At 42.1% G+C, this 7,075-nt stretch overlaps 1 non-coding gene across 1 annotated transcript; it reads right to left on the bottom strand.

Moving 5' to 3' along the window:
• Positions 1 to 6,466: 6,466 nt before the first annotated feature.
• On the bottom strand, positions 6,467 to 6,574 carry LOC142447483 (U6 spliceosomal RNA). Its single transcript, XR_012784182.1, has one exon. It is a non-coding gene; the product is annotated as a U6 spliceosomal RNA (small nuclear RNA).
• Positions 6,575 to 7,075: the final 501 nt, after the last annotated feature.

Genomic DNA, 7,075 nt, shown 5'->3' with positions numbered 1-7,075 from the left:
CAGTCACTCTTGTGAAAGGCCGCAGGTCCCTTTGGAGAAGGCTAGAAGAAAGACTAACAGTATAAACCTTCAGTGGTGTAGCAGGATCCTCCTTACAAGGGACCCGGCCTCCCCTTCATTCAAGGGGTTGTGGGTCTGTAAACTGGCTCAAGTCTGGGAATTGATTGAGCGATCGTGACCGTCTATTCTGCTGTTCACCTGATCTACCATTCTTTTGCCTGTACAGATCACGTAAATATTTAGTAGGCTTCCCATCTATTTCATTCCTAGGGACACCGTGGCTAAGTAGCCAATGCCATAATTCCACATGAGACAGGTTGCTTTGATTATTACTGAACACTTGTTGTCTATTATAACCACACCCACCCTGTCTCTGTTGATTCAATGCTGACACCTGCCCTACCATCACGGGGACCAATCAGCCCCATTGTGGGCAAATGTTGGAGTTCACTTAGGGCAGTGCCCACTGTTAATCCTGGTGCACATAGAATAGCAATTACAGGAGTCTTAAAAGATGCTGGGGCCCACTTCACAAACTTGTTCCTTATGGTTGTGGTAAAGGGTATGTCTTCAGGACACCCCCTTTTTGGATCTATGGGAATATCTTGATAGATCCATTCTAACATACAGTTTTCACCACACAACTAACTTGCGATCTAACTTTTTATGAAATTTTAAGTGTTTGTCACTGTTCATGGGTAATATTTAATTTCTCAGTATGCAAAAGAAATAGAGATCCTTACTTTGTAACCAAAAACTAAAATTTTCTTTGCATGTAGCCAAGGAATCCAAGGAATATTATACTGTGTGAAAACCTGTTATGTGAAAATATGAGCTACCCAAGTGAAACTGATGATTGCTTCTTAACATTATAAAACAACTTTAAGAGCAAATTTCACAGAAGATCAACATCTCAGAAAGTTGGAGGCAGGAGTAAGGAAAGATGCTTCCAATCGTCTAGGACTAGTTCATTTCTTCTGTTTAAAGACCAGAAGTGGGGTGGAGACATCGAGGGAACCAGTGATGGGATTCAAATAATTTAACAACTGGTCAGCTGCCCAAATAACTGTTCTACGTATAAAAAAGCTATATCCCGAAAGGTGATTTATTATTTCTTACAGCTTGGACTATAATCTACTAGAAAATTCAAAAGTAAATTAAATGGAGCATTTAGCTTGTGGTGGGGCAGCTTAACTGAGAGGTTGATATGATTCCAACACAAACACTATCCCCAGGATAACGATTCACAGCCTCAGAAACCCAATGGAGTAGATCACTCTGTCCTAGAAGGTCACGATGAGTCAGAATCAAGCAAAGGGAAAGCTTTTATGTTGGCTTGTTAATTTAGCCCTGTAGGCATATTGATACCTGTAAGTTAGTTTTACAAAAAAAAAGTTTTGTTGCTATAACAAGCTACAGGGATATTTTAATAAACATACTAAACTTGAGCAGAAATACTGCACCAAAAGTTTATAAGCAGTCATTTTGATGTCATCCCCTCTCATAGTGTCACCAGGCACAGTCTTTGCCCTCCAACCCACTCATCACCCGGTGGGTTAGAGGACTATGGCTATTAGAAACACACACTGCCAACGCTTACAAAATGGGACCTCAATTGATGACATACTTCCTGAACAGAACAGCACAGGTCAGTCAATGCGTAGCATCTTAATGCCCTAACAGCCAGCCTCCAAGTCGGCAAGTCAGTAAAAAATCCACTCCGACCTCAACACTGACGTCCCCTTAGTTACACCCCTCTGCTTCGCCAGAAGGTGATTTTCTGTTTCTTTCTGTAGCAACTCGCCCTCTCCCATGGCTTGTTTATCTGGTGGGGGCAATTACAGCCTGGACTAACAGCTGCGGCTCATGAACACAAGTCTCACTGTTTGGGTCAGTCGTTCTTGGTCTTTTCTGAATGGCGACTCCCCCAGCTGAGCTCAGCATTAGCAGTGAGACGTACCTCCCTCAGCATTCCTGGTCGGGGTTCAGCAGCACCTTTCACTGTGTGAAGCTTTTGACTTCCCATTCTAAAAGAGATGGCATTTTTATTAAAGTTGCAAATACCATCATCTAATATCAAAACACATTGAGGAATGTTTGTGTGAACTTTTCCGTGTATTCCAGATGGTTTGCAATGGGCATGCTTTGCTTTTATATTTAAAAAACCAAGCCAATAAGCCAACTTCCTTGTAGTCCATTTAGATTCATCGTGAGCCTAGAGGACAGGACATGGCCCTGTGGCTTTCAGAACTGTAACTCCATGGAAATAGAAAGTCTCATCACTTTCCTATTGCTTTTATATTGGGGGTGGGTGGGGTTGCCTTTCAAAAGTAGGTCAGCACTGTGAAATTCAAGGAGAAAAGCTGCGGAATCTAAAAAGAGTTCTTAAATATGAGAACTCAATGCCATTGGGGCTGTTCTGACTCAAAGCCACCTTGTAGGACAGAGTAGACTGTAGCACTTGGGGGAGTAGAAAGCCTCATCTTTCTCCAGCAGAGAGGCTGCTGGTTTCCACTTGCTGCTGGCCTTCGGGTTAGCAGCTCCACTTGAAATCTGACACGAGTCAGCAGGGACTCCACGGCAGTGAGTCTGGTGTTTGTGTTGGAGTTTCTTAGCCATGACTCCAAAAGCATGATCCTAAAATAAACAAAGGAAACCAATCAGTTGGATTTCATGAACACGGTAAGCTTTCGCTCTACACAAGACCATAAGAGGATGAAAATATCAGTGACAGACTGGAAGAACAATTGGCAAACCACCTATCTGACAAAAGACTGGTATCTAGACTATATAAAGAATTCTCAATTATATAATTATCAGATTAGGAAGTGGACACCAGGCACAAAGGACATGTCGCTAAAGATGAGCCCTGAATGGCAAATAAACACATGGAAAGATTGCAAACATCACTAGCTTTAGGGAAATGCACTTTAGGACCACAATGAGATGTCACTACATATCTAATACTGTCATCGAGTTCATGCTGACTCACAGAAACCTTGTAGGGCAGGGTAGAACTGCCCCTGTGCATTTCTGAGAATGTAACTGTTTATGGGAGTAGAAAGCCCCATTTTTCTCCCCAGGAGCTAGATGATGGTTTCGAATTGCTGACTTCATCAAGCACAAACCAATGCATAAGCACCATCCCACCAGGGTTCCTGAGAGTATAGCAAATGTCAAAAATAGTGATAGCTGATGGAAGTGTAAAATAGAGGAATGACTTCCAGGAAGATGGCGACTGAGTAACACATACCAGAGGGACTCCACAGGAATCAGCCCAGGAGAGCTACTTAGAGGGAAATTTAACACTGCTGGACCACAGGAGGAGCATCATAAAGATAAGTAGGCACAGATCCAAAAGATTTTGAGGGGTTGGGGGCTTTTGGCTTACCACAGTGGAGGCCGACTAGGGCTTAATCTTAGCCCCGTCACTGTCTCAGCTGGAGCAGGGACAATTAGGAGCCAGGTGCAGGGCTTTTTCTCAACACAGTCACATCTTGCCACTGCCTCAAGGCAGGGATTAAACCCTTGCAGCTCCACGGGAAGGGATCTGGGCTCAGCTACATTGTTACTTCCCCCCCACCTTTCTTCTCTCTATCCTGCCACCCCAGTCTCAGCAGGCTTACTTAAATTTTTTCCCTCCTCTTTGTCTCTTTCCTGTTCTCTCACACTCCACTGCTGACCTCCAGACCACTCCCCTTAGCCTAGTGCATTTATGCCTGCACCCCACCCAGCTAGGTGAGCTCCATCCTGTGCAGCTAGCCCAAGGCTGGGGAAAGCCCTGCTGACCTCCACCAGGGGACTCTCTGCCCAACTTATTACTGGGGAATTCCTGCCTGTGTGCCTGGGGAGCTCTTATTTGTCCTCTGTTGTCCCACCTGCCCTCCCACCTACTTTAGTGCCGCCAAAGCTTAAGGCAGCTTGGCCAACACTCATCACCATTCCAAGCAGCTGCAGGAACCTCTGCCCAACCTCAATAACACCAAATCAGGCAACCCACCAGCCTTCTGGAGCACTCCCCTGAGAGGGAAACCACAGGAGGATAAAGTGGTAGGTTAATTCCATATTGAAATTAGCTGTAAGCAGTTCGAAGAAGCATTTCTACAAGACTCCCAGAGAGAGCCAGTGCTCTTAGGTTCTCTAGAAAATGGCACCTGACTCCTCTAAAACAACCAACACAGACATCAGCCCCAACAATTTCAACGAAAAAGCAGGAGAAACAAAAGGCAATGACATGCATAAAAGAAGCAGGCATTGAGCTGCCACAGAAAGAAATTCTCAGAGTGCTGCTTAGAGTCATACAGGATATGAGGGAAACAACAGAGAAAAAGGATGAAATGATAGCGGAGATAAAGGCCACACACCAAAAGGAAATACAGGAGCTTAGGGCAGAGATAACAAAAACCAGTAGCAGAAATATTGACCTTGAGAATTGACTGAAGGAAGTAGAGAACCACATCAGTGACTTGGAGGACAGCCATGAAGACTTTAACAAACGTGAACAAAAATCTAATAAGATCGTCAGAGATGTTGAAGAAAACCTAAGAGCTATGTCTGATGCTATGAGTGGAACAACATAAGAATTATTGGCTTACTGGAGGAAGACACAACAAAGAAGTCATCTGCCACATAGTAAGAGAATTCTTGGAAGACAGCATCCCCACCTTAATGGATGAAAACCAGGCAACCACTCAGGAGGCTGAAAGAACACCAGCTAGACTGACTCCCAAGAAGTTACCAAGGCACATATTAGTTAAACTATTCAACTTTGAGGAAAAGGAGAAAACCATGAGAGCAGCTAGGGAAAAACAAGCAACCACATATAAAGGTTCCCAAATAAGAATAAGCTCAGGCCTATCAGCAGAAACTATGAAGAAGAGGAGAGAGTGGAGTAACATAGTCCAAAAATTGAAGGAAAACAACACAAACCCAAGAATACTCTAAACCAGTCAAATTATTAATTAAGATAGATGGAGAAGAGTCTTCCCAGACAAGGAAAAACTCAAAGAATACGTTACAACAAACCCAGCCTTACAAAAGATCCTCGCCGACTCAGTATGGGCAGAACAACAACACTCACCAAGCATAAATAAGAGACCACTACATAGAACAACCTCACCCAGAGGGCAACAAAGAGAAAAGAGACCCCAAGATAGCACTGGCTTAAGGATGGAAAGAAGCCAAGAATGATACACATACACACACACACACACACACCCAACACAATAATAAGAAAGGAAGGTAGGAAAACCCCCAACACAAAAGGTATAAGATGACATCACAGAGTCACAGATGGAGCTAATAACCCTGAATATCAATGGCCTCAACTCAGGCATTAAATGACTGAGGATAGCAGACTGGTTTAGAAAGCAGAATCCATCAATCTGCTGCTTACAGGAGACACATCTCAATGCTACAGACAAAAATAGGCTGAGAATCAAAGGCTGGAGGAAGGCACACCAAGCAAACAGCAATTCAAAATAAGCTGGGGTTGCAATCCCAATCTCGGATAAAATTGACCTCAAATTGTAAACCATAAAAAGAGATAAGGAGGGACACTATATAATGCTCAAGGGAACCATAGACAAAGACCCACGAAACATTGTAAACATATAGTCCTGCTGAATGCATCAACCAAACCCTCCAAAAGAAGAAAAAAGAAACCACAGCCTCAACAATTATAGTGGGTGACTTCAATACACCACTCTCTGAGAAAGATAGATCACAGGGAAAGAAACTCAACAAGAAGTCTAGAGATATAAACACTACAAATAGACAGTTTGACCTGATAGATATTTACAGAGCTTTTCATCCACATATAAATACATTAACATTCTTTTCAATCCCTCATGGAACATATTCAAAGATAGACAATATGTTGGGACACAAGGTGAATTTACATAAATTTAAGCACATTGATTTCATACAGACCTCTATCTCTGACCACTATGACATGAGGCTGGAAATCAACAAAAGGAAGACAAAGAAAACAAGAATAAACCATTGGAGGATAAATAACTCTCTATTGCAAAAGGAGTGCGTACTGGCACAGATCAGAGATGAAATTAGGAAATTTGTAGAAACCAAAGAGAATGAGACACGATGTTGTACCAAAACTTACGGGACACCGCAAAGGCAGTTATCAGAGTAAGTTTCATAACTTATGGGAAACAGCAAAGGCAGTTATCAGAAGAAGTTTCATAGCAATACATGCACATCTGAGAAAGGAAGAGAGACCCATGATTGATATGCTGGCACAAAATTTACAACTAGAGCAGAGTCAGCAGGACAATCCTACTAATAGCAAAAGAAAAGAAATAATAAAAATCAGGGCAGAGATTCAGGAGGGAGAAAGTAAGAAAACTATGGAAAAAATTAATGCTGCTAAAAGTTGGTTCTTTGAAAGGACAAACAGAATTGACAGACCATTGGCAAACCTAAGCAAAGAGAGAACAAATTTCTTTTTAAAAAAATGGAACGCTTTATGAATTTGTGTGTCATCCTTGCTGCAGGGGCCATGCTAATCTTCTCTGTATCGTTCCAATTTTGGTATATATGCCGCCCAAGCAAGCATAGTAACTAATTTCAATAGCAAGAATGAGGGATGAAAGAGGGGACATTAAAACAAACCCTAATGAAATAAAAAAGGATACTTACACAGTACTACAAAGGATTGTACTCCAATGAATTCAACAACATGGAAGACATGGACAAATTCTTGGAAAAACCATCCCTCCCTAGACTGTCCTGAAAGGATATCAAGAATCTCAACAGACCCATAACAATAGAAGAAATAAACAAGGTGTGTTAGACAGGGTTCTCTAGAGAGACAAAACCAGATTGCTAGTAATTTTCTATATATATTTATAAAGATAGATATATAACACAAGAAACAAACTGTTAAATTATATACAGATAGATATAAAACACAAGAAATGAACAGTTAAATTATACAGCAGTACAAATGGCTCAGTGCAACTCACTCCTCTGAGAGAGTTGTGAGACACTACCAGTCCTTTAAGTCTTGAGGGTCACCAGTTCCTCCTCTGTAGAGAGAGCTGGGCTATACACAACC

The sequence above is a fragment of the Tenrec ecaudatus genome, chromosome 4, assembly GCF_050624435.1.
Source record: "Tenrec ecaudatus isolate mTenEca1 chromosome 4, mTenEca1.hap1, whole genome shotgun sequence".
NCBI lineage: Eukaryota > Metazoa > Chordata > Mammalia > Afrosoricida > Tenrecidae > Tenrec > Tenrec ecaudatus.
This window is presented reverse-complemented; position numbering and strand designations above follow the sequence as displayed.